This window comes from Lissotriton helveticus, chromosome 3_1, assembly GCF_964261635.1.
Source record: "Lissotriton helveticus chromosome 3_1, aLisHel1.1, whole genome shotgun sequence".
NCBI lineage: Eukaryota > Metazoa > Chordata > Amphibia > Caudata > Salamandridae > Lissotriton > Lissotriton helveticus.
In genome coordinates, this window is record NC_136061.1 from 1,948,160,621 (window position 1) to 1,948,188,434 (window position 27,814).

Here is a 27,814-nt window from a genome sequence, read left to right on the forward strand (position 1 = left end):
CTGGAGCTCTTCAGTAACGATCCAGACCCAACGGCGTAAATAAAGAATTTGAAGATGGCAACCAAGGTGGAAGCTTCCGGAGGAAGTGCGTCGACGTCACGAAGGGTACCAAATGCTGGTATGTCAACACCCACCTGGGCCACGAAGAAAAAAAAAGAGAAAAAAGACACTATTCCAGACCCTGCCACTAGATGGCGGAATAATGCACATTATAGTGAATCCAGAAAGATTTAAGCTGCAAAACTTGAGGGTAAAGTTCCCATTCGTGGATCTGCTGTTCTTGGTTCTGAGGTATTCTGAAAGGAGATATATTTTTTGAGGAATGGCCCATCCTAATATGCTTTGAGCTAAGTGTGAAAGCTGGAGAGAGTGTTGCTCCCTGTTTCAGTATGTAGTACATTGCTGTCATGTTGTCTGTACGGACCAGGACAGCTTTGCTTATGAGGTGGAGTTGTAAAGATTTTAAAGCTAGGAAGATTGGCAACAATTCCAGGTAATTTATGTGGAATTGTTTTTGTTGAGGGGTCCATATGACTTGAATGGTAGGAGTTTGAAGATAAGCTCCCCAGCCGGTGAGCGATGCATCTGTTGTTCGCACTATCTGTGGGACCGGGTCGAGAAACGGCCACCCTTTGGAAAGGATTTGTGTGTTCCACCACTGCAGAGAGCGATGGGTGTTTTCGTCTACCACCACCAGATCTGTTAGCTGACCTTGAGCCTGTTTCCACGGACGTGCCAAACACTCCTGTAAGGGACGCATTTGGAGTCTTGCATAAGGGACAATGAAAATGCAAGAGGCCATCATCCCGATTAACTGCATGAACACTTGCGCTAGTAGTGAGTGTTGAGGTTGAAATGTTTGTAACCGAGCTTGTATGGCACTTATCCTGGCTGGAGTGGGGCATACTAGAGCTTTTGAAGTGTCTATTGTAGTCCCTAGATATTGTTGTAAATTGGATGGTTGGAGGTTGGATTTGGTGAGGTTTACCGTGAATCCGAAGTGGTGAAGCTGTTGGATTGTTGTGTGTGTGTGGTTCACAGAGCTGCTGTGTGACTTGGCTTTTATAAGCTAGTTGTCTAGATAAAGGAAAACATGAATGTGCTGCCTTCTTAAGGGGGCTGCAACTACTGCGAGACACTTGGTGAAGACTCTGGGTGCTGTAGTCACCCCAAATGGGAGGACCTTGAACTGGTAGCGTTGACCGTCTACCACAAACCTGAGATATTTCCTGTGAGCTGTATGAAATAGGAGTCCTTTAAATCCAGAGTGGAGAAAAAGTCGCGCTGTTGAAGTAGTGGAAGCACCTGTTGAAGAGTGGAAGTGGTCAGACTGAATGTAAATGTTTAGTGGTCTGAGGTCCAATATGGGCCTGAGAGAGCCATCCTTTTTTGGGATTAGAAAATAGAGGGAGTAACCCCCTGTGCCTTGGTAAGGTAGGGGGACTGATTCTATTGCATGTTTTTGTAATAGACACTTTTTTGAGAAGTGTTAGATGTTCTGTGGACATTGGGCGCTGTCTGGGAGAAATGATTGGGGGTAGAGGGGAGTTCCAGGTAGTAACCATACTGGATAATTTGTCTTACCCACTTGTCTGTTGTGATTGAATTCTAGACAGGTAGGAACTGTGTTAGCCGCCCCCCGACAGGAGTGGAATGATCAGGGTAGTGGAGGGAATTCACTGTTTGGTGGTAGGGGAAGTGCGGGTGGAGTTTTCTCTGCTTCTTCCTCTATTGTTATTTCCTCTGTATCCTCCCCGAAAATATCCTCTGGATGAGGAGGATTGATTGGGGCTTTTTTAAGATGAGGCGATGTTTTCTGATGCCGCCGTCTTTGAGCCATTCCTATAAAAGGAGCGACAAAAAGAACCTCTGTTAGAAGGTAGTTGCAATGCCCCCATGGCTTTAGCAGTCTCTGTGTCTTTCTTAATTTTATCCCATGAAGAATCGATTGTGGGGCCAAAAAGGTGTTTTTGATCAAATGGCTGATTAAGAAGTGCTGACTGTACTTATTTGAAGCCTGAGATTTGGCATGTCGTTGTAGCAAAATGCTGGTGTTAATGGCACGTTAGGCTGTATCAGCTGCATCAAGGGCACATTTGATGGAAGTGTTTGTTATAAGTTTACCCTCTTCAATGAGGTTGTGAGCTTTAGCTTTGTATTAGTCTGGTAAGTGTTGCATCAGTTTTTCTAGTTTGTCATAGTGAGCTCTATCATATTGCGCCTGGAGAGCTTGTGCACTGGCAATGCGCCAATGATTGGCCGCTTGAGATGCGCTTCTTTTGCCTGATGCATCTATAGGTTTTGAATCTTTGTTAGGTGGAGGGGCGTCACCTGTTGTCTGAGATTTAGCCCTTTTTCGTGCATTGGAAACAAAAAGCGAATCTAAAGGTACCTGACCCCTGATGTAAATTGGGTCTCTGGGAGCGGCTTTATATTTTTTGTCCACCCTTGGCGTAAGTATTCTAGCTCCAACAGGGTCTTTGAATACTTAATTGGCGTGTTTTATTATATCATACCCTTAAGCATGGGTAGTGTGTTTGTGTTTTTTTGTGATGGAGCGAAAGATTCCACTAAAAAAAATACTCTTCCAAGGGGTCATTGTGTAATTCTACCCCATAGTATTGAGCAGCTCTATTAATGAGCTGTGTGAAACCAATATTGTCATTGGGTGGCGATGGTCTGGAGGGATATAGATCGGGGTCATTATTATGATCCGGGTCCTTATCATAATCATCCCAGGGGTCTGAGCCCTGTGGAATGTTGTCCTGATCATCATCTCCCCATCCCAGTATCCATCTCCATCCCCATCCTCATCCTCATCATTATCATCCTGTTGCCCAGGTGAAAAATGTGATGGGGGTGAATTTGCTGGTGAAATTATTAGATGTGGGTTAAAAGGTGGAGGAGAGGGAGATATATAAGGGGGAGAGGGGTTATTAACCATATATTTTTCCTTAAAAGGTATGTGGTAGCCTTCAGGGAGGTCCAGCTTCCGTATTTTGGGAAGTGTTACTCGAAGTTTCCCAGGGTCTGGGTCAATATGCAACTGTTTTTGCTTTAGATCCAAAGACTCTTGTGGAGGAAGTTCCTTAGATGGAGTCTGTTTATGAGGGCTTCCGTGTCTTTTACGGTTGGTGCCCTTCGGTGCGGGCTGTTTCGACTCCGAAGGCTTAGTTCTTCCCTGTTTCAGATTCGAAGGTTTTTCTTTTGGTTTCGGTTCCGATATTTTTTCTTTAATTGGTTTCGGCTCCGATGCTTTCGGTTTAACCGGTGTCTTCGGTGCCGACAGCGGAGCGTCAGACTTGGCCTTGTGTTTCCGTGCCGAAGATGTGGGTTCGACACCTGGACAGGTTAGCTCGATCCCGAGCCCGAAGGATTGTCTTTATGTTTCATAGCCGGGCTCGAAGGCAGGCGTCTGAAAACAGTATCACGGTGTTGACCTGAGCCCAAGGGCGAAGGTGTAACCGGAATCTTTGGTGTTTTTGTAGGCCGTTGGGGCGCGTTTGTCACAGTACGTTGAGCCGGATTGATGTTCGAGTCCTCTTCCATGTCGGACTCGTCGGCTTCAGACACGGAAATGTGTCCTTCAGTGCTGGGTTGGAATTCCGATTCTTCTCCGAAGATATCCGGCACCGGAGGGGCACTGGACTAGTGCCTCGTCTCATCTCGTGCCGTCGAGCCCGATGGTCCCAAATTGTTTTCTTCCATCGAAATGATAGACCGGCCTCGCAGCTGGTTTCTTTGTGCTCCGGGGAGAGGCAGAGGTTACAGACTGCGTGCAAGTCTATGTGTGGGAACTTAGCACCACGTCCAGGGCAATTTTTTTAAATGGAGTCCGTTCCATGGACTGCTTGCGTGGTCGGCACGGGTAGGCCTCGCGGCCCGCGCTGAAACGTCGATCAAAGTACTTGTATTTTTACGATGCACGTCAAAAGGGAAACCGCTATTGAAAAAAATACCGTTGAGTGGTAAGGATTGCACGTCGAAAAGGTTCGAAGGGGATCCCGAACCGGAGCGTTGCAATACACATCCAAACCCGATGGTGGAAAAAACAATCTGAAGATAGAGTCGATGCCCATGCGCACTATCGTCCTAAGGAGGAGTCACCTATCTCGTGACTTCAAAAGACTACTTCCAAGACAAAAACAAAGTGCAAACATCCGAGCCCAACACCAGATGGCGATCTATGCACAAGTTTACGATCTACAGCTCATATGCCTTGAAGACTACTTCACTTAAGGGAATGAATGATGGCCATGCATATCAAAGTAAGGACCCATATCAGTGGCCAAAAGGAGGCTTCTGCCAAAGAGACAACCTACAGACAGAGTTATCTGAAGTCAGGGTCAGGTTAGAGGCCAGGCAACATCTCCTCCAGGCACAAACTGGTAGGTGTATCACAATTGGCCGAGCAACAAGTGAAGGCTAGAGACCTCAGCTGGGTTGGCTTTCCAAGTTTCTTTTTAGGCATTGATATACATACAGCACATAATTGACATCTGGCACTCTGGTAGCCCATAAGCGCAGGGATGATATCCTATAATTTAGGAACCTCTCATCACTCATAAAGGCCTATATGCTATGCGTCCACTAGACTGAATTAACTGCATTAGTAGCCAATTCCAATCTAGGTGCTATACACAATACTTGGTCGCCCTACCCAACATCAAAGCTCCTTCCAAGAACCTCAAACAACAGAGTGTTGCTGGGTTGGACTTTATTGATCAGATATAAATTTGCATGCTTGGTAAAATATATATTTTTAAAAGCCCGGCTTCTAAGCAAAGATTCCACCGAGCATTATTATCGAAAATTAACCGTAACTTGTCCAAGTCATTGCAAAAAATAAGACATGTTCAGCCCAATGACACCAAGTAGGTGATCTTTGTCATTGTTTGCAGGTGTTCACCTGAGATGCCGCCTCGCTCCTACTAATTATTGCTTGTAACAGTGTTTGGTAATTCACTTAACTTTTATGTGTCAACTATTTGTATTGTTATGGGGACTATATGTGGAACAGTTTTCTATTGTTTTCACAGATAGCCAGATGGCAGTGCTTCAGGGAGACATCAATTCGGTGCTTTCTGTGGCAAAATACCCTTGAGTGAACCTCGCGTCTCTGCTAGTCCCTGGCCTACCTGCGCAGTATTTCTGGGTACTTAGGTTCTATTGCCTGTTTAACCAAGACATATGTGTTGTGTGCTTGGTGTTCTCACTACTGCTAAGACTCCGACACAGAGAAAACTGCACTGACCGTACAGGTAAGTAGAACTGTATTTTCATAAAGTGATTCTAGAGTATTATCATGGGGCAAGACATGCAATTGCATAGGGAACAAACAAAGCCAATAGATGTGACTTTTTACATAAGTGGAAGTGCATCTTCGTGGTGATGGATGACTGAGTGAATGCAAGAACGAATCAATGTGAGGATGATTGGCAGGATGAGTGCGTGCAACTTCTACAGAAAAAACAGGATACAGCTATGTGGATTTGTAAAATCGCTCCACTAATGGAATAGCCATGGTTCAGTAAAGGTGAAGAGCCCCACCGATCATGACTGACAGTTACAACATTCAGTAGTTGTAATGTGGGCAGATCAAAATATGAATGACTCGAATAATCAACGTTTGCGAGACAGTGGCATATCCTCCATCTCAAAAAAATCCATTGTTTTCTTGCTCACCATGCCATTCCAGTTTGGACCCAGCCATATGCAAATCCACCTTGAGCCTGCTCCCCATGGGAACAGTCCAGCCCGAACTGCCAGGCTACGTCCTTCCTGGACCGAAACAAAAAGTCCTGTGACACCCCTCATCAGTCAGGCTAACTTGACTTCATTGGCATTGCGAGCACAGGACCCATGTTTCAGCATAACCCTTTCCGCTAAGGGTGCCTAATGCAAAAAGAACAATTGATGAACGGAATGCTGAACAATGTCAAACATTCAGGCTCAGTACAGAGATCTGGGTCAAAGTCATTGTTTTTTTGCTCACCATGCCAGTCCAGCTTGGACTCAGCCATATGCAAATCAGTCTTGGCCCTGCTCCCCATGGGAACAGTCCAGCCCGAACTGCCAAGACAGGTCCTCCCTGGACCGGAAACAAGCATCCTGGGACCGGTTTTGAGGTATCACCCCTCATCAGCCAGGCTAGCTTGAATCCTGTGTCATGAGGTATTTGCATATAGTTGGGTCCAAACTGAGGTTGCATGGTGTGCAAAAGAGCAATGGACTTGGATGTGGCCCAGAGTAATTACCAGTGGCTGAGATTAATTCCATCCATCACTATTGTATACTTCATTATGTCGCCATAAGTTGGAGGGGTCCCATGCACACTGTCACTGGAACAAAGCTATATCCGGCTGATGAGCCCCTAACAAGGGTGGAACCGGTCCATGATTGCTTGTTTTCTGGTTCAAGGAGGACCTGGCTAGACAGTTCGGGCTGGACTGTTCCTAATGGAGCAGGGTCATGACTTATTTGCATAAGGCTGGGTCCACAAATGAGGTGGCATTGTGTGCAAAACAATGATGGACTGGGATGCGGTCCGAGTAATTACCAGTGGCTAAGATAAATTCAAGCATTCTGTCCATCATTTTTCTATACTTCTTTGTGTTGTGGGACTATCCGCTTTAGAATTTCTCCTGCTGTGACAGATGGCCTTTCAAGAGGAAGAGAAGATGTGTGTACTTCAAAAGAAGCAGAACCACAACATAAAACTTAAAATACGCAGACCTTAAATCACATTTGGTGTCTGGATATGGACTAGAAGAAGAAAAGATTGAGACCCCAAAAATGGTCATTTACCAAGCAGCCAGACGTGTTGTGTGAGGAGCTGAACTTCAGCTAGACTTCTGCCTGTGACCAGGACTAGGGATCAGGGCATGCTAGTTTCCCTACTGGGTGAGGGGACATCACCCAAGGAAACAAAGACCACCTGCTCTGAATCTTGGAGCACCAGCACCAGCTTGCTTGCCAAGACCAGCGTTCCCTGTGAGAAAGGGGAGAGTGTTAAAAGGAGCGAGGTCCAGTGGTGAGCCCTGTCGAGTGGACTTCCAGAGCGAGGTGTGAGGGGACGGCTTCTCCACTAATCACGTCACTGCGCATAGGCAGATTCAAATCGGTGATTCCCGTATGCCAAGAGTGCCGCCATGAAGATAGCTGTAGTATGAGTGATGTGAAGGAAGGGAGAAGCCTGTATGTCACAGTTGAGGTGACCCCGTATGCCCGGATGGGCCACTTTGGAATATACCACATGGTAAAGATCAATGAAGCCTGCGCTGGACTGCAATGGCGACTCCGTATTCCAGTAGGAACTGCCATGGTGCAGAATGCCATGCGTTAAGGGTTGGTTCCTTCAATGGCAGTGGTGTGGCAAACCAGTATGCCTGGAGGGGTTGCCAGAAACAACTGTGCCTTGCAGAGTAGGCCAGAGTCCTAGAACTGTGAACCATGGTGACATGTGGGTCATGATGCACAACTAGGACTGCAAATCACCCGACCCCGTGAATCATGTGAGGACGCCAAGGACATTCTGCTTCATCACTGGGACACACATCAGGAGCACTGGACTTGTACACACCCACCACCATCCCCTTTCTTCGGAACACGGAAACTTACCTTGCAGGAGGAGTATGGAAACAGCTCTGACAGTTGTTGGAGCCGTCCACATAGGTTCAGAGGAGAGCCTGCGTTTGCTCAGTGCTGCCAGACCTCCTGCGTGCAGCCGATTTACAGAGTAGGACATGAGCTGTGAGAGTGCCCATGGGCAGGGCACCCTCCAACATACTGCATGCTTTCTCTCTGCCAGATCGGGTAAGACTGAGTAAGGCCATACTGGACCCCGTGGGGCTCGCGGCCAAGAGTGATGCGATGCCAAGCCCCTTTTGACTATTTTCTAGGAGTCGAAATGAACTCTTCAGTTATGGCCTGCTGGTGAGTATTCCCCGGATGCGGCCACTAGTGAATGGGGAATGATCAGGATCACACTGCAATAAGAGCATGTGACAGGGATTTGCCACTGAAATATTAGCACCCCAAGCTAAAGGGGGTAATGTTTTGTTCTCTATAAATTTTCTAACCGTCCCTTGAATGAGTAGTTAGAAATGAATGTTTAAGTGTAATGTTAAAATAAGTATTTGACAGGACATTGATTTATTGCTACTGATTCTTGCTCTTTTGAGTTATGAGTCGTATTCATTAATCAGTATCCACACCTACCCTAACGGAGTCTTTGACCGCTCGTGCACGTCTATCACTGAGAGTCAAGTGCGGAAAAGGTACTTGGCCCATTTGTGCAGAATCTACACTAGGTCGGCCCATGAGTATCAGGAGTAAAAGGCCTAAACCCTCACGGATGGGCCATGTGGCCCTTTGAAAGGGGCTCTGACATCCCTCATTCTAGGAAAGCCAAAGTCAAATGTAAAAAAAGAACACTTGGTACTAAAATGTTATGCTAACAGAAATGTGTGTAGGTCTGTATTGCCATCAGTGGAACTAAAAACGCTTGAGCAGAATTTTATGTCCCTCAAGACGATCTGGCTAAAATTATATAAACAAACGTCGAGTTCTTCCTACATGCATAACTTTGCAGGACCTTATGAGGGGGGAGTGCTCACCCTGAAAAACAAGTTACTCACCTTCTGTAACTACCTTTCTGGTAGAGACTATCTAACTGCAGATGCCTTACCTTGTGAATATCCCCCCTTGACCTTGTAAATATGTAAATTGTAAATGTAAATTGATACTTGTATAGCGCACTACTCACCCGCAAGGGTCTCAAGGCGCTTGTACGAATACCGCTGTGGAACCCATCCTGGCTTTCCCTGTGAGGTGTCCACTCCTGGGCACCCCCAAGGTGGAGGCCAGGCATCCTTAGCGTTGTGGGGGCCGTTGTGGAGATTAAGCAAGCTATTGCACAGAGTTGCAGAGTGGGACTCCATGATTGGAGTAGGCACTGAGGCAAGAATTATCAGGTCAGTGGAATTTTGAGCCCAAGACCCGCCGAGGCGGGGAATTGAAACCTGGTCCCCTGCTAGACCTCTGCATCAGGGTTTGCCGCTCTAACCATTGAGCCACACTTCTCCACCTTCCCCTCTCTACCAGACTGGATATGGAAACATTATAGCAATTCCTTCGAAGGTTGCCAGGTAGCATCCTGCCACTCTGGGGATGTCCCCCTGGATGTGACGTGAAGGATATTATACATACACTGCCTTTTCATGCGTGGTCAGTTTCTTTCTTATCTCTGTCCGTGCAGAAGGACGTGGATCTATTGAAATCAGAATGGGTCAGTGTACAGACTTCCAGATTGCGATCTTATTAACCGCATCGCTGCGGCGGCTATTCCGCCGCAGCGCTAAGGGGGCGGGGCGGCCGCATGCTGGTGACGGAACCGCTCCGTCATCAGCCACGGTTGGGCTGTGCTCATGACTGAGCGGTTCCGTCATGGCCCCGCCCGCTCAATAGAACGCCCAGCGCAGGCGCGGAATCCGCGCCGCGCAGGCGCGGCGGCCGGGCCATGACGGAACCGCTCCGTTATCAGCACAGCGCCACCGCAGCTGATGACGGAGCAGTTCGGTCATCAGCATAGAAAGGGTTAATGGGCTGCTTGAATCCGTCTTAGAGAATGAGAAATAGGGTGAGTCAATGAGGAATCTGTGGTTAGTCTCTACTAGACATGGCGTTATTGAAAGTAACTTCTTCTTCTGATAGGCTTCTGACTTGATTCCTCACCTTGTAAATCGATACCAAAGCATTACCCCCACAGGTGTTGGGTCTGTGGAGTGGCTCAGACAACAAAATCCTGGAGGATCGATTGGGGAAGTGCCTGTCCTGCTGGACACCCTGAACTGTGAAGAGACACCCATTGAACCAGCCTGGCATATGTCCTTCTGGAGGCTGCTTCTTGGCTAGTCTTGTAGCAGATCTTGACGCATAGCCCAATACATCAGGAGAATGTTCTCTTTTGCAATGCTTCACCCTATTTTGCTATGCAGAAACTTACAGTATTCCCTGCTCCAATCAACATAAAAACTGAGCGCTTTCTTAAGGTCAAGGTGGTGGTGATGGATTACTCTATGTCAAATGACTTGACTACCTTGGAAAGGAATACAGCTTTCACCTGGAAAACTAGTTTGTCCAGGAAAAACGAACTGTATGGTTCTACCACAGACAACGCCTGTAATTCACTCAATGGCGATGAGGAATGCATTCTTGATAGTTGGCAGGCAAAGGGGACAACTCTGCATCGGTTCAAAGGGTGTGCACATCTAATAGTAAGGGCCAAATTAAGGTTCCATTTTGGGATTACAAACGGTGTTGGCGGGAACAACCGGGCCAGTCCCTTCAAAAACGCATCATAGCAGGTGAATGTAAGAGAAATGGGCGATCAGGTAAGTGTAAGAAGATCAAAAGATAACCTACAACTGTAGTCACAGCATGACTTTGCTGGGATGAAGACAAACAAAACAGAAGAACATCCGATAACTGTGCGTTCAGGGGTGGAATGTCATTGGAAGAACACCAGACAACAAAATTCTCCCAGTATCCTGCATAAATCGATCTGGTCGATTAGACACCTGGCTGCCAAGATGACACTTACTACTTTGGGAGGGAGATCGAAAGCTCTCACCTGTCGCCGCTCAATCTCTGCGCATGGAGGTGTAGGTTGTGCAGTATTGGGTGCAAAACTCAGCCCTGCTGCTGCAAGAGGAGGTGCTTCTTGATCTTTTTCAGCAATGTGGGCCGAAAAAGGGGAGGTGGAAAGGCTTACAGGAGTACCCGACTGTCTTGAAAATCTCAAAAGGCTAAAATGTTTGGTCACTACATGTTCTCTGCAGTGGTGAACGGATCAAGCCAGGGTACTCCTCACTGATGGTAGATGCCCTTGCCACCTCGGAGAATAACTGCCACTCGTGATCCACTAGGCAACAACAGCTGACTTTGTCCACCCTAGAGTTTAAAGATCTCACCAGGTGTTGGGCGACCAGAGAGATGCCCTGGGGGTTCAGTCACTTCAAGAGACAGAGTGCCCAGGCACAGGGCCCACGACCCCCTACTACCATGTATGTTGCAGTACCACTTGAAAGCCATGTCAGTGAGAACCTGTCCCCATCTCCCTTTGTTGGGGCACTTTTAGTACCAGGTAAATCACTCACAACTACAGCAGCATTACGTGGAGGAGAGCCTCTGGCCATGCACTGATCATCACCTCTCCCAGATGAAATTTGCAGCCAACAATGATGCATCTGTCACGAATGTCTGATCTGGGTGGGGTGGAGAGGGTTCTGCCACTGGTCCAATTGCGGCCAAACAGGCACCACTGCAGATCTTTTGTAATCTCCTTCAAAACCTGTATGGGCTCGGACAAGTCCCATTGGTGTTGAGCACACCAAGACTTCAGATCCCAGTATGGCGTACCAACATGCCACTTGGCATGGTTCACAAGCAGGATGCCAGAGGCAAACTGCCCAGAAGCCTCAGACGCTTTCACTGAGATCTAGGTCAAATGGTGGGAACATCGGGATCATTGCCCTAATGTCCAAAGTCTTGTTGAAGCGGACGAAAGGCTCAAAAGAACACTATAGCCAGAACGGCTCTGATGAGGGGGAGCCGTTGTGAAGAAGTAAGGTGTGTCTTCGGCACACTGATGAAGCCCAATGATGTCAACAGGTCAACTGTTGCCTGGAGGTGGTTGACAACTGTTTGAGACAAGCCTTCCTTTAGTAGCCAGGAAAGACTGGCATTCCCATCCTCCGCAGTTGGGCAGCAAGGACCAACATCACTTTGGTGAACACCAGAGGTGCACTGGTAAGGCCAAATTGGAGCACCAAGAACTGAAAGTGATACTGGCCTACCAGAGACCACAGGTAGTGTATGTGGGCATGCAGGGCAGGAATGTGACAATATGCATCCTGCAACTCCAGTGCTAACATCCAATCTCCTTGTTCCAGCGCAGACAGAACTTGGGCCAGAGTGAGCAATCTGAAATTGTACTTCTGGAGGAAGAGATTCAGAGGATGGGATGAAGGCTTCCCTCCTTTTTCAGCACCAGGAAATAATGGCAGTAGCAACCATTCCTGATCTCTGATGCCGGCACCCTCTCTATTGCTGTTTTGGTCAAGAGAGTTAGAATGTCTTCGTGAAATATCGACATGTGATCCTCCGGGAGGTGCAGTGGTGATGTTGCGGTATCCAGGGGATTGGACAGAAATGGTAGAAAGTACCTATTTTGTACAATCTGTCGCACCAATTGATAAGATATGATGCTCCTCCAGACGGGGAGATGCCGGGCTAACATGAACTGTCAAGGACAAGTTAAAAGTGGTTTTGTAGAGGCAGGGAGTGGGGTTGGGTAGCTCAATGGTTGGAGCGGCAGACCCTGATGCAGTAGTCTGGCCGGGACCAGGGTTCAATTCCCGCCTCGGAGGGTCTCGGGCTCAATTTCCTCGGACCTGATTATTCTCGCCTCGGTACCTATTCTAATCATGAGTCCCACTCTGCACCTCTGGGCAATAGCTTGCTTAATCTCTACAACGGCCCCAACAACGCTGAGGATGCCTGACTTCACCCTGGGGGTGCCCAGGAGTGGGCTCCTCACAGGGAAAGGCCAGGAAGGGTTCCTCGGCGGTATTCGTACAAGCGCCGAGATGCCTTCGGGTAGTCGTGCGCTATACAAGTGCGTAATCATTTCATTTCATTTCATCATTGGCCCTGGAAGCTTTAGTAGTAGGGCATTGCAGCAGAAAGCCCGTCTCTCCAGAAGCAGGCTTGTGCCACCTCACCACCTGCCTACTGACTAAAGGGCAAGATCCTAGTTTTGTACAAATGCCCACTACAACACCGGTCAGGGCATCATTAAAGGGGATCAGAGGTTCCTGACTGATTGTGCTGGGTTGAGGCCCTCCACGAGCACATTAGTTTTGGCCTCTTAAGTCAGTAGAGTAAAATCAGACCTCAGCTACTCTCCAGAACACTGTTGCAAAGTAGAAAAACTTCTCAGCTGCCTTGGTGGAATTAGAAAAAAAAGGCCAATGTCTGGCGAAGTATTCAGACCACTGGCATCCCGGGAGTCTTTAAAAAAATATTGCGATCGCCATAGTGATAGTCATTGTCCCTAATATACTGTGGGGCATAGTATGATTCAAAATGGGCATAATGTCTGGACGTTGGGGCGTGAGTCTCTGATTCCGATAAAAATCAGCTCTGTTTTCGGCATCGGTGACATCGGTATCAGTGTTGACACTCAAGCCGGTGACATAGATCTTAGCGCAGAAGGTAACGTTGTGTGATGTGCCAATGATGGTATCGAGGGTGGTGGTGGGGCTGAAGCCATGAAGGGGTCAGCCTTCGAATAAAGTCGAGAGGCACAGTTAGCGTCAAAGATGGGTCCGCTGATGTTAGACTAAACTGACTGGAGTCCCCCGTAGATCCATGGACCTAAATGCGAGCCAGAGAGATCCAGTGTGGCACCGAAAACCTGAGCTACGGCTAAGCCTATCTGTTCAGGATATGTCGGAAACTAGAGTAGTATTGAAATCTGTTCTGCGGTGGGAGAACGGACAAAGGTGCCTGAAGCAGCACTCAATTCAGGATGGTGAGACAGTTAGGATGCAGGAGACCCATGCTTGAAATTCTTGTTTCACTTCAACCGTGGGTGCTTTTTCGATCAACACAGTTTGGTGACAGCAAGTTTTCCCACACGATCGCAAATGGTCTTTTTTTTTCATCTTGGTGCAGCACAGTCATGATGCGGAGTTGTTTTTGTAGTTGAGGCATTTTAGGCGGATGTCAAAGGTGTCCGTAATCCATATCTGCTGGTTACAATCATAACATGGGTTAAACCCTGTAACCAGATCCTGATAGGCCAATTTATATACAGGTCAAAAACTGAAAACCAATAATGCCAACTCTGCCTTTAAACCTTTGGAGTTGGATCAATTGAGTACCATTGAACTTGGTAATTTACATTATTTAGTTACATAAGAACTGCGCTATGACACTATCTCAAAAGATAGTATAACAGTTTTAGCATTCCAGGGATCTTTACTTGATAGTGTTAGGCACGGCGTAGCTAGAGAGGGGTGGGGCAAGGGGGCGGACGCCCCAGGCGGCACTGTTTTGGAGGCAGCAAGCGCGGCACTTGTGGACCGTTGGGAGGGAGGGCGAGGGGTGGGAGAAACGTAGACCAGAATTGTTTTGAGTGTGAAAAAGGCCGCTTTATTAGGAAACAGGTGCACATTACAATTATAAAACCTTGGCAACGCCTTACAAAACTATCTCTCACTAAATAAATAATTAACTACAAACCCCGCCCCCCACCCCCTCCCCTAAAATTCTTTGGCCCCTCCCCCACCCAACAATACAGCATTACAACATTACAACAACATTATAAACATAACATCATCAATAAACATTACGTCATTAATTCAATCATTACGTCATCATTTAACCCCTTATTCAACAAAACCCCAATCACATATTGAAAGCCAGGCCCTCTTTAACCATAAACCCTGCCTGACCCTTCACTCCTGCCAATACCCCCCCAAAACCTGAACGGTCAAACAATGACCAACTTCCCCTGAACCTGTCAATCAAAGAATCAATCCAATACTCATCAAACAGCCTACCATAAACAGCACCGGGGCAACCAAGAACCCCGCCACCCAGAAAGGTAGGAGGGGGAGAGAAACTACACCACCTCCCTTTCTGCCCCCCCCCCCCCACCGGAAAACGAAAAACAGAACCGAACCAACCTTAACAGTGCATAGCTAGCGAACGCGCCAAAACCTCACGTAATTCCAACAAGTATAGGTCCATACCCACTCTGGACAGGTGAACACCATCATCTCTGAAGAATTCCACAGTCTCAAACTTAATTTCCCTATGGGAAATCCTGCTAAAACCAAGACCACGGCAGCAGCGCGAAACCTCTGAGTTTACTTTCTTCCTAGCCCCGTCAACCGCCTTGGGGTTGACCGCTCCTCTCCAGATCCTACGCGGTATTAATTCAGTCCAATAGACATGGCACCCAGCTCAAAGCTCTTTGATAAGGCCCAAATCCTTCTTAATAGCTCGAAGTAACACCACACCTTTGGTAGCACAAAGATCATTTTCCCCCAGATGGATGACCAGAATATCAGGACACAGCCCACCCACCATATTGTTGTTAAGACAAGGGATTAACTCTCTCCAGAGCATCCCACCTTTCCCCTTCCAAACCACATTGAACATACTACCGTTAAAACCCAGAAGTTCTCCAAAGTAACTCTGTGCTGCCTGGACTCGGGCCCACTTCACGAAGGAATGCCCAACTATCCAGACCGTCACCACCGGAGAACGAGGCCCAGCAACAGAACCTATAAAAGAAAACAGAGTTAGAGCTCATGGGAAGGAAGATGACGCATGCGCCTCCTCCGCTTGACTTCTCACGTAGCGCTGAAAGCAGTTCGAAGACCAACGCCCCAGCCTCATGATATCCCTTTGAGTCCAACCTCTGTTAAAAGCTTCAGTTGCAGCCCCAATCCAGAAGGAATGTGTCCCATATAAGCTCCCATCTAAACCCAAGTGTTCCAAAGCTTTGCGCAGAACCATGCGTAATTGGTATGCTGTAACCAGGGTGCCATCAATATGCTGAAAGACGAGTGCATCATCACCACCCCCGCACAAAGAACGCCAGCGCCGCGCCAGCAGCAAAGGGCAAGTAATCCTAGGAGCACGCGCTTGCAACCACACACCCTTTCCCTTCTTAGTCTGATCAGTTTTAGAGCTGGCTAACCAGATATGCACCCCCTCATCAGAACAGAAAACATCCCGCCAAAATAGGCCACACTTGCATTTCGAACCCAACAACTCCGAAACCCTAAAAGCTCCAAAAAAGATGAAGGCCATTAACATGGAAAATAAGCATGACTCAAAGTCATCTGAACAAACCTCAGGGAGAACAGTTATCAATCGAGCCAGGATCTGCCAAGATAAAGGAGCCCTAAGTCTACTGGTGTGCCCCTGTTCTCTGGCCCAACCCTCAAGCATTCTCCTGCCCATCTCCCCTGCCGACTGAGGATAACCCCATAACAACTTGCCCATAAATGCTATCCCCGCTAATTTACCGGCGATAGTCACCTTAGTCAGCCCTTTGTCCATGAGATCCAAAATGAAATTCACTACATCCTCCGAACGACGCCAAACCTCCTCACGCCTACAAGCGCCAGACTCCAGAAATTCCCTCCAGGCCAGAGAATAAGCAGAACGCGTAGACACAGACAAAGAACCTACCACCAGTTGTAAGACCCGACGTTGCCTACGTGCCACAGATGAATCGGCATCGGGGTCGGTGCTGGGTCTGCCTCCCTCGCCAGTCCACGGAATCTGCCCCACTGTGAACGAGACAGAGCATCCTCAATGTCATTGTCCACCCCAGGAATGTGCAAAGCACGAAAGTGAATGTCGTGTTTCAAACAACCCAGCACAAAAACTCTCATGAGCTTCAAGACCTGTTCGTCCCTGGCAGACTGTCGATTAACAATTTGCACCACAGCCATGTTGTCCACACGAAAAAGCACTTTCTTATGTGCCAAGACCTCCCCCCACAGTGTCAAAGCCACCAGCAAAGGAAAAAGCTCCAAAAAGGTAATGCTGCGACCACCATTCAACCACTCATCCGGCCAACGTTCCGCACACCATCTTCCATTCCAGTACAGACCAAAACCATCACTGCCAGCTGCATCCGAAAACATTTGCACATCCCATTGAAAGTCAACGTCCCTAAGCAAAGGAACACCATTAAAGGAAGAGAGAAAAAATTTCCACATTCTCAAATCCTCCTTGACCCCAGCAGACAATCGAACCCTATGGTGAGGCAAATGTTGACCAGCAAGAGCCCTGCCTAATCTACGACAAAAAGTCCTTCCTGCTCTCACGACCCTACAAGCAAAGTTGAGATGGCCTAGTAACACCTGAACATCTTTCACCAACACTTTCCGTTTTGCTAACATAGTGTCCAGCAAATCCAGCATCTTCACTTTCTTATCCTCAGGCAAGCGAGCCCGCATTGCCACAGAATCAAGTTCAATCCCCAAAAAGGACAAGACTGTGTCAGGACCTATAGTTTTCTCGGGAGCCAAAGGAACTCCCAGATCCTCCATGAGCCCTTGGAAAGTGTCCAGAGCAGACTGGCACTCCGCGGAGCCCGGGGACCCGACAAAGAAAAAGTCATCCAGGTAGTGCGTTACCAGTGAGTGACCAGACTGATGAGTAAAGTACCATTGTAGAAAAGTACTGAAGCACTCGAAAAGAGAACAAGATATAGAGCAACCCATCGGCAAAGCCTTGTCCACATACCATTTTCCTGAAAATTGGATACCCTAAAGACACCAGTCTTCCGGATGGACAGGCAGCAGCCGGAAAGCAGACTTTATATCACACTTGGCCATCTCAGCAGCTGCGCCCGCGGTCACAACAAGTGACACGGCCACGTCAACTGATGAATAAGAGACTGAAACAGCATCTGGATCAATAAAATCATTGACCGACGACCCTTCCGGCCATGATAAGTGTTGTATAAGCCTGAATTGTCCCGGATCTTTCTTCGGGACCACTCCAATAGGTGATATTATTAAATTAAGGATCGGCCAATCGTGAAAAGGGCCAGCCATCCTCCCTTCGTGTACTTCCTTATTCAACTTGTCTTGTACTACTGTGCCATGCTCAGATTCAGATTTTAAATTAGCAGACCATCTTCTTTGTCTAGGACCTGTGTAACCTAACTTGAAACCAAACTCAAAACCATCCAACAATGTTTGTTTCCCAGCTGCATTATCATAGTCATGAAGTGCAAGGCGCAACTTTTCCAACTTAACCGGTGTATGAGCCCTTGGACCCAGAACCCCGATTACCTCTGAATCCCTACCTCCTGCAGAATGTTGGGACGTCCCCGAACCCCCTGCACCTGACTGAATCCCCTGATGATCCCCTGCTGGCTTGTTCTCCCAGCATTTAGACAAGGGGTGTCGCTTACCACAACCTGAGCACTCATGCCTGAATTTACAATATTCCCTAGTACAGAAGCCTTTATTAAACTCCCAGCATGTGCCGACTGCAGGCTGTGTGTTTGAGCTACTTCCCACCCCTCCCCTGGTGGGCTTGCCCTGAAAGGGCCGGTATATTATGGGGAGACCACTTGCAGTAAAAATCGTCTTACCCCCCGAAGCCGACCCCATAGTATGCTGCCATAAATCAGTGTCCAGTTCCCCCCACTTGGCCTCCGGATCCCAAGCCATCCTAGCCCTGAACTCCTCATCATATTGAGACCAAGCAAACCCCCCCCCCCCAGTAAGCTGCGCCTTGCGTATAACATCCATGTATTTAAAAAGGGACACGCTGCGCTCTGGGAATTTCTCACAATACACACTTGCATATATTAGGAAGGCAGCTGTCCAATTCTCAATGGTTAAGGGAACTCTAGGTCGTTTTGCCAACTCAAATTCTTCCTCCTTGGACCCTTCCTTGGACCGTACTTCTCTGTGTAGTAACTTAAGTATTTCCACATATTCACCCTTCCAAATTCTTTCCTTTGTACTCAACATTAAATGTGCCCCCAAAGGCTTCGTGACTCCCATATAGGGCAATTTTTTGATTTTCAATTCTTTGCTGGCCAATGGCTCTTTTGCAATACCTGAGGCCTCTGTACCAGTACCACTTTCAACTTTACCTGCAGTGTCCAGCACTTCATCAGTGCCCACAGCAGTGTCTTTCACATAACGTCCCTTTACCAACCGCCCCTCACCCACTCCAACAGCCTCAGTCCCACCTGTGCCCACAGACACCATAAGTGGTTTGGCCTGTGTAGCTATCTGATCACCTGGCAACAAAGAGACCACTCTCCCCGGCTCCGCCCGTGATGCTGAAACCACTGTGTCACGTCTTGGAGGCGCCCTGACTGACGGGCCGCGTTCTCGTCTCTCCTTGACTTGCTTTTGCACCACTGGAGCCTGAAAAAACTTTCAACAACATGAGAGGGCACCCCCCTTTCCACGTCCCTCAACTCTCCCTCTTCGGGACTATCTTCATCGTAATCCAGAACCACTGAATCAGGTTCATCTGGAAACATCACACCACGGGTCTTACCGAACCCAACATTAGCCATATTACATGTTAAATTTTGTGTAGAAATTCCATGAGGGGGAGCAGACTGTACACGCCCGTACCTCCCCTGGCGCTGACTCTGCGGCTCCATAGCCGCCGGTAAGGTAGGACACCTATACCTGCTACTCGATGGGGCCAGCGGGGTCACGCCGGACCCTCGTGTGCTGGCCGCGGCGGGCTCCCTCGGTGGAACAGAGAGGGCCGCGCTAGGCATTCTCCTCGCTTCACCTTGGCGAAAGTGGACTGGACCGCGCCCTGCCAAGTCTGGACCGACGCACCTATCCCTGTCCTGAAAAGAAAAAGTTTGGACTGGTGTACTAGGATCCACGGCTACCACACCTGACACAGCCCTCATCTCCTGCCTAGTAGCACCCACAAACGTGCCCTGCCCCCTATCCAAGGAACGCCCCCGGACCCTCCTCGCAGGCACCTCCCTGACCGGAGAGTCGCCTATCATCTCGTCATCGTCACTGCAATCCAAATTATCAACCGCCACCGCCGAAGAAACATGAGCAGTAGCCCTTGAACCCCAAACTTGCCCAACACCATCCTTCCGAAGACCACGCTGCGCCAAACCTGCAGTCCCAAAATGTTCCCACCCCGGAGAACCAAACATCAAGTAGGGGCCACCTGCACCCACCTGCCCATAAGGAACAGCCGCCATAGTTCCCTGTACCGGCCAGCCACTGAAATGCCTCAAGCCCCCGTCCGGCTGAGACACCGTACCAGGCAACACAACACCCTCCAAACTCCTGACAACAGGATGTGACACACCTACAGCATCACGCCCCACTGCCCCTTCAAGCCCCGACCTCCCTGTCCCGTCCACATGACCTGTGCCAGCAACAGAACAAGAAAAGGCTCCACGCCTCACCTGTGACATACCCCCATCTCTCCTCTGAAAACGGTCATCCACATCAAAAAAACCAAAAGCCCCAGCAGCCTCAGGCCGAGAGCCCTCCAGATCCAGAGCAGCACCAGAAACTGAACCTCCCTCCCCTACTTGGGCCCACTCCCCCTCTCCCCTGGAACCCCCCCCTACAGACAAAGCAGCACCCCTTGAAGAACCAGGAGTAGAAAAAAGCAACGGACTCCCCACATTACCTTCCAAACCCTGAAGAGCCATACCTGTATGAGCCTCAGATACAACCTGGCCCACCTGGAGACCCGAACCCCCAACACCTTCTGGCCCATCTGAAGAAAACCTGCATGAAAGGTTCCCCGCAACCATATGCCTCTGTGACACCACCTGCCTTGAAGGGGTTAAGCCAAACCCTTCCTCACAGCCAACTGCACCTTGAGTTTCCACCACCACATGTCCTGAAGGGGTTAATGGCTGTCCCACCGATTCCCTCAATTGCTGCCATGACCCTTGAAGATCTACAAACTGAAGGGAGCCTCTTCGCGCTCCACGCACTGTCTGCCCCTTCACACGCTCTGATCTCTTCTCAGAAACCGGGTCCAAGGCGGAGCGCTTCCCGCTCGCTCTCCGCCCCCCCCCCCTCTTGCCGGCCGGCTTTCCAGCAGCCGGTACTGCCGCTGCAAAACCTGTCACCCCACGAGCCCCGCCCGCCTGCAGAAACAGCGCGTTAGGCAAAGCGCCTGTCACCTCCCTTGAAAGCCCGGCGGAGGAAACAGATACCGCCGGAGCTTCCCCCACTGCAAGCGCCCCTCCCGCTGAAAAAGAAGGGGTCGGGCGCACTACAACCGCACCAGAAACAAGAGCGCCAGGCAACGCTGGCGCTTCCCCCGCCCCCACCACTGCACGCGCCTGACCCGAAGGGGCCGGTTTCTTCGTACGAGACCGGCCCCTCTCACTCACCTGACCAGAGCGCCTTCTCTTCGGCGATGCGCACGCCAGAACAGCAGCAGACACGCCAGCGGAGGCCTGGCGCTGGGGGCGCGCCGGGCCCCCCTCCCAACAATAAGTCCATTCGTCCCGCTTCAGACAGCAGCCCCATGGCCTCTAATACACGCGAGTCCTCCATAAGAGCCACAGAAACCGCCTCAGGAAACACTAAGTAAAATATCACAAATTCCAAATACCTCACAAACACAAAAAACGCTAACAGCCCTCCTAGCCACCAGGTCACCAAACCTAAAATGGTGGCTAGGGGGCGGGAACAGGGAGATTTATAATTGGGCTGGCCAGTCCTACTAGGCCAGCCCAAATCCAGAACCTTCTGGTAGTTACCAGATAGAACCCCTCGTGACCCTCCCAAACAGCCCGGGGGAGGAGACCTCCCTTCGGTCAGCTCCCTCCCCCAAGCCCCCCTTGCGGCGGGTTTTATAATTTATTTGGAGACATTCACTGTCTGACACTTTGTCAGTCAGTGTCCCCAGCCCCCAAATAAATTATATAAATACGGCGGCACAGTTTGAAATGCAAGCAAGCAAACTCACCTGCTTTCAACTGCTGCCTGCAGCGTACGCACGTTGGACGCATGATTGGGAGCTGCAGTGGTCAGCGCGCTACCGCGATGTGCGCAGATTCCGGCAGGCAGGCTTGAGGGTATGATGTTAGTGAGTTATGATGAAAGAACACCGAAAACAGCGGCTGGCATAAGAGTGACGCCACTTTCAGTGGCCAGTGGCTATGGGATACTTATTAGGGCGGTGCAGCAGAAATGGCGGCATTTCAAGATTAGCTGCAGTGCACTTGCAGTGTATACAATGCTTGCAATACCGCGGGTGAGACGGGCCTCTCTCAGGCTCACCCGACCCTCACCAGCACAGTGACCGGCTAATTTAGACTCCCCATGGGCAGCCTGTAGCGGAGGGAGCTGCTAGCCGCTGGCTTTCAGCTGCTGCTTATCTAGTTAATCCTCCCAGCGGCGCGGATCTACTGGTGAATCAATGTCGGTGTGATTTGAGCCGGGCGGGCCCGGATCATAGAGGTGAGCACTGGCATTTTTTCCACGTTATTATACCTGCTTCACATAAGCCCAGATCAAAACTTGTTGTAATTAATCAAGCCCACTGTCGGGCCTTCCCACAGGCTTTCTTCAAATGAGAAAGAGAACAACGTGACGATCCATATTATTATCCGAACAGCAGCCCCCACACACAGATCTGGTGGTACCTCGCCTTCCTTTTTAGGCTTCGCCTGTCGAAAGCTGCGCACCGCGCAGCTTTTCAGCGCAGGCGAAATCTTATGTTTACACAGTATGTAGCTTTGTCCCCCCTCTCTGTTCCATTGGCTAGCTCCATAAATGGAGGCTAGCCATTGGAACAGAGATCTGCCCGTCATTGCCGGAGCATATTCGTGGGCGTTCCCGCGATTTTTACTCATCCCGCCCCTTTGCGATCGTCATGCGGCTGTGGGCGTGTTTATTTATTTATTTTTCCCCCCGTGATGTTTTCGTCTTTTTCGAAGTGCCTTTAGCCGGAGTGGTCTGCGAGATTTAAGTTGCCAGGAAGTTGTTGTTATTTGCGATCAGGTAAGCAGCATTTTGTTTATAATTTTATTTGCATGTGTATTTGCATGTGTCTCATGTCGTCTCCCTTTTTGTACGTGTACCCCGTACCACGTGTGTGTCTTTGCTTTCGTCTCTACATGCCCCGTGTTGTGGATGTTCCCCCGCCCCTCCCTCCCGCTGTCCGTGTCTCCGTTCCCACCCCCCCTCCATTGCTCTCGTTCTGTGGTCGGCGTTGTTGCGGTCTCCTTTGCTCCCGCTGGACACGCTGTGTCTGCAGCGTGCTTTTGGTGATGTGTAGCCGGGACCAGGCGGTGGCAGTCCCGCCCTGTGAATTCCGGGGACAGGGAGTACCTTTGGGGCCTTTCTTTACCGCTGAGCATCTGGGCTAGGGGGAGTCAGGACTGCCAGTCATGCACTGGGCTCCGAGCCTCGGGCTTGGATTGGCAGAGAAGGGGGTTTAAAGTGTTGCTAGGGGCCGGTTGCTCAGCCCTCGGTCTGGCGGCGCGTGGAGTGCTCAACGAGGGTCCGCGTCGCATGGTCAGGCCGCTCACGCGTCGGGTCAGTGGTTGCCTTTGGCGCCTCTGGCAGTGAGTCCCCTGCCCCCCCTCCCCCCCCCTTGTGGATGCCATGGTCCGCTGGACACGCTGGCATGTTGCGGTGAGTGCCCAGGCATTGTCTCCCCCCTCACCTGCAGTCCCCGAGGCCGGAGGTTGTGTTTTGTTGCATGGGGGGCAGCATGGGAAGGGACCGCGATGTGGTCCTGCACAGCCTTTGTGTCCCCTGGGGCCGTGGTTCCTCGCCGTGACACTCGCTTTGAAGATATTTAGTGGGAAGGCTGCCTGCCTTGTTTCCACCTCCTTTTGATGGGCAAAATTGAAAAACTGTACAATTGGTGTTGTTGATCTGCCCCGACCTGGTGGTGGTTCGACCCCAGCTTTTAGGTGCTTCAGAGTTGGGTGGTTTTCTTTAGCCCCTGTTGGGGGGGGGCGGCATTGGGGTTGGAGGTGCGTTGCGGCCAGAGCCGGGTTACGTAGTTGTGGAGCTGGGTCGGCCCGGGACAGCTTGTGTGCGGCTCGGTGGATGGGTCTCCGGGGAGCTCTTGCACAACTGTTTATTTGTGGGAGCACTTCGGTGCCGTCTGTGCGACACGCTGGGCATGAGTGCCACGTTCATTGTCCTTCTTGGGGGGGGGTGGAATGGGCTGACTTCCATTGGAGGGAAGGCGGGTGTACTTGGTCATGCGCTGCTCCTGGGCGGCTCATACGGTGTGTCCTCGGGGTGTTGCACAAGTTTTCCATGCATACCCTTTTTATTAGGTTTCGCCTGGTTTCCCTGCCCCCTGGCTGCGCTTGCTCCCCTGCCCCCTGGCTGCGCTTGCTTCCCTCCCCCCTGGCTGCGCTTGCTTCCCTGCCCACTGGCTGCGCTTGCTTCCCTGCCCCCTGGCTGCGCTTGCTTCCCTGCCCCCTGGCTGTGCTTGCTTCCCTGCCCCCTGGCTGTGATTGCTTCCCTTCCCCCTGGCTGTGCTTGCTTCCCTGCCCCCTGGCTGTGCTTGCTTCCCTGCCCCCTGGCTGTGCTTGCTTCCCTGCCCCCTGGCTGTGCTTGCTTCCCTGCCCCCTGGCTGTGCTTGCTTCCCTGCCCCCTGGCTGTGCTTGCTCTCCTGGGTGGGTGTGTGTGGCTCTGGGTGTGTGTGTGTGTGTGGCTCTGGCTGGGTGTGTGTGGCTCTGGCTGGGTGTGTGTGGCTCTGGGTGGGTGTGTGTGTGGTAGTAATTGCTGTCTGCTGAGCTCGTCCAGTAGGGTAAAATAGGTCTCACATTTGCGAAAGATTAAGCTATTGGCAATGTAAATGACAATGCCATTTATTTATCTGTTTTCAAAACCAACACATAAATAAAAAAAAATGTCATTTACAATGCCAATAGCTCTAACTTTTGAAAAGGCGAAACCGTTGCATTGTAAATGCTTGTTAAATGCTGGCATCCAATGCACCCCCGACAGTTATTGTTATGCACTAGTGGTGCACAAATTCCAGACGGAAACGGGCAGTTTAGTTCTTTTTACCGAGCTGCCCTAGGCTGTCCCTGCCTCTAATCTTAAATGATGTTGGCAGGATGTTTTCCCCCCTGCGTCGCAATTACCTAAGTGCTGACTCCGCCCTACCCCCCAAACATCATTTCGGTCCCAGGCAGCCGGTCTGACTCAGAACAGATCGTTATCTCTGAGGCCAGTCTACTCTGCAGGAAAAGAGTGAGAAGCTGCAGTGGACAGTATAAGTGGCAAAATGTGATGGATTCAGGCACTCTGAAAACTGTGTTGTATTTTTAGCTATAATAATGGAAAACTGACAGGCACGCAAATCATAGTACCTGCTTTGATTTACTCACGAGGAAGTGTCACACAATGAAAACATATAAATATCACACATAAGCAATTATAAAAATTGGCGGCTATGTAAAGTTGTATGTAAGAATCGTGTCTAGGCCCTTTGCAAAATGTTACAATGAGAACAGAAGGCTGGTATTTTTCTAGGAGGTGGGAGACAGATGCAGGAGGGTAAGGGTTAGGGGTGTGAGGGTAGTTTCAATAACAAGCTGACCCATGCTATAAAATGTGCTTTTTAGGCTAGCGTGTGGTCATGAACAGATCATCTTCTGAGCAGCAGCAATGCCTGCCAGCCTGCTGTCACACAGTGTCTCTCTGGTTAGTACCCTTAGATTTCTGGTGCCATGCAGCAGTTCTAAGATGTTCTTAGAGTTTCTCGTTGCTCAAATGGGTAGGATCTCTGATATTTAATATGTGCCTCATCTTCATTGCTTGATTTTTACCCGCAAGATAGGGTCACTCATGGACGTTGAAATGTCACTCATAATTACATTGGAATTATGAAAATGTCACACATTGCAATCTGAAACCTTGGCAGCTATGGTGGTGTGGTGTGGTGCGCTGCGCGAGTCAGGCAGTCTCTCCTGGGCAATGTCAACCTCTCGCGCAAAGACACTGGCTAATGCTGGGACAAGCCACAGGTCCCAGAGTCATGCTAAGCTCAGCTGCCGCCCGCGGTGCGCATCGAGCGGGTGGCATTTCAAAGGTTTCTGAACTGCGTGACATCCTGGGACTCAGGAGCCAGCCTCTAACTATTCGACCATATCCCGGTGCCCGGTGGGGATCTAGAGGAATGGATTGATTCGGGATTCCCACCACCGACGCACCACACGCCATCCGGGACAGGCGGGCTGCAGCTAAATTAAGTTGGTCAACAGCCTGCGAAGTGCTGGACAATGTCGCGGAGAGCGGCTTAAAGCAGATGGTAAGGCGATCCCTCCTGGCGACTCGACCCATGACCTCAGGCCTACCTGTGGCTTACTCGAGTGAGGCAGGCCTTCTGAGTCGCTGGCGAACCTGTGCAGAAGTATATGAGCTGTCTAAGCTTCTCCCGTTGTGGCACCTGTGCGCCTGATCCAATGCACAGCTGCCACAAGAAGTCATTCATCTTCAGGAGTCAGTACGAGTGACGGTAAGGTATGTTTTAAAGCAAACATTTCTGTGCAGTGCCATATGTATTTTTTAGGCTACCATATGTATTTTTTATTAGACTACTTTTACAGCCTGCTGCATAACACGCACTGGTGCAAGTACTCTTAGATAGCACAGGCTTTTTAAGGCTCACTCTCTCAAAAGTATATATATATATTTGAAATAAAACTGCCTACAGCCGAGTTGTGACCCCTAGGCTATGTGTACTTTAATCAATCTTTTCTCCTGAGGCTTGCATGCACCCCCATGCTTCATTGTGTCTCAATGGTAATTGCTTAGACTTGCAATGCAACGTAGCTTCAGCCTCAGGTTGTTAATAAATAACGGGCGCCGCCGCACACCCTGCTATTATCAGCGAATTCATTTTTTTTTTTATTTATATTTCTTTTTATTGAAATTTTTCACACAAAACAGCAAGGCAAAGAGAGACATCATTTACAGTACTGATTCCAAGACGGGGAAGGAAAAACAGCACATTATAATCAAAAATCATTGCAGGTGAGGAAAAGAGGGGGGGAGAAATCAGAGGAAGAACATATGTAAAACGGTAGTGGAACGCAGGCTCAGGGAGATAGTAGAACATCTGGGACATCCAGTACAGGTGGTGTACATATATTTCCGCGGTACTCATTCCAGGGTCCCCACACTCTACTCCATTTTCGGGGTTTGCCTCGGGCCAGGTATACCGTCTTTTCCCTAAACATGCACCAATCCATTTTTTCCTTCCATGCCGCAATCGTGGGTGGCCTCGGGGATCCCCACAACTGGGCAATATTCCTCTTAGCAATCATGGCCCCCAGGGTCACCCATAGCGTCTGAGTTACATTATGATCAGTTGGTTCCCATACATTCAGTAGACAGCGCCTGGCCTCCGGCCGAAGGGTAAGCCCCATGACCTCATCCATCACATCATGTACCTCACTCCAGTAGGCAGAGACCTCACAACATTCCCAAATAATGTGAAGGAATGTCCCCACCTGCCCACAACCACGTTTACACAGACCATCTTCAGAGAAACCCATATGAATCAAACGCGGGCCCGTGACGTAAACCCTATGTAGAATCTTAAGTTGAATCAACCAGAGTCGAGCTGGGATCGCGACCTCCTTTGGGGAGGAGATCGCGGATTGCCAGTCTTCGTCATCCAGTTCAAGGCCGTCACGGGTCCACTGCTCTCGGAGATATGTTAGGAGGTCTGTTCTATCATTAATCAGTTTTTTTTATAAACCAGGGAGATGGTACTATCAGGCACATAGCCATCCAACAATCTGTCCTCCAACGGAGATGACTCCGGGACCACCTCCCCGACCTGGAAAACCGAGCGCAAGGCATGTCGAACCTGTACATAACGAAAATATTCAGTGCTACTCAATTCAAACTCCTCCTGTAACGACTCAAACGATTTAACCTGTCCCTTAACCCAGAGGTCACCCACCTTACTAATACCGATGAGGTCCCATTTGTCGAACCCCTTGGTATTCCAAAGTTTACCAAGCTTATCTGAGGAAAAAAGCGGGGTCGCCCGAGTCAGACGACCAGTCCACCCCGTCGTGTTGTCGCGTCCCGCCACAGGCGTACTGCTATCTTTGTGGGGCCGGACAGCTCCCCGACGACAGACTTAGAATACAGCGCCCTATAATAATCGCCACCGGGCAGAAGCCATCTATCCATGGCGAAAGCGGGGTGAGAGTCGGGACCATATATGCCATGGTTTATAGCTC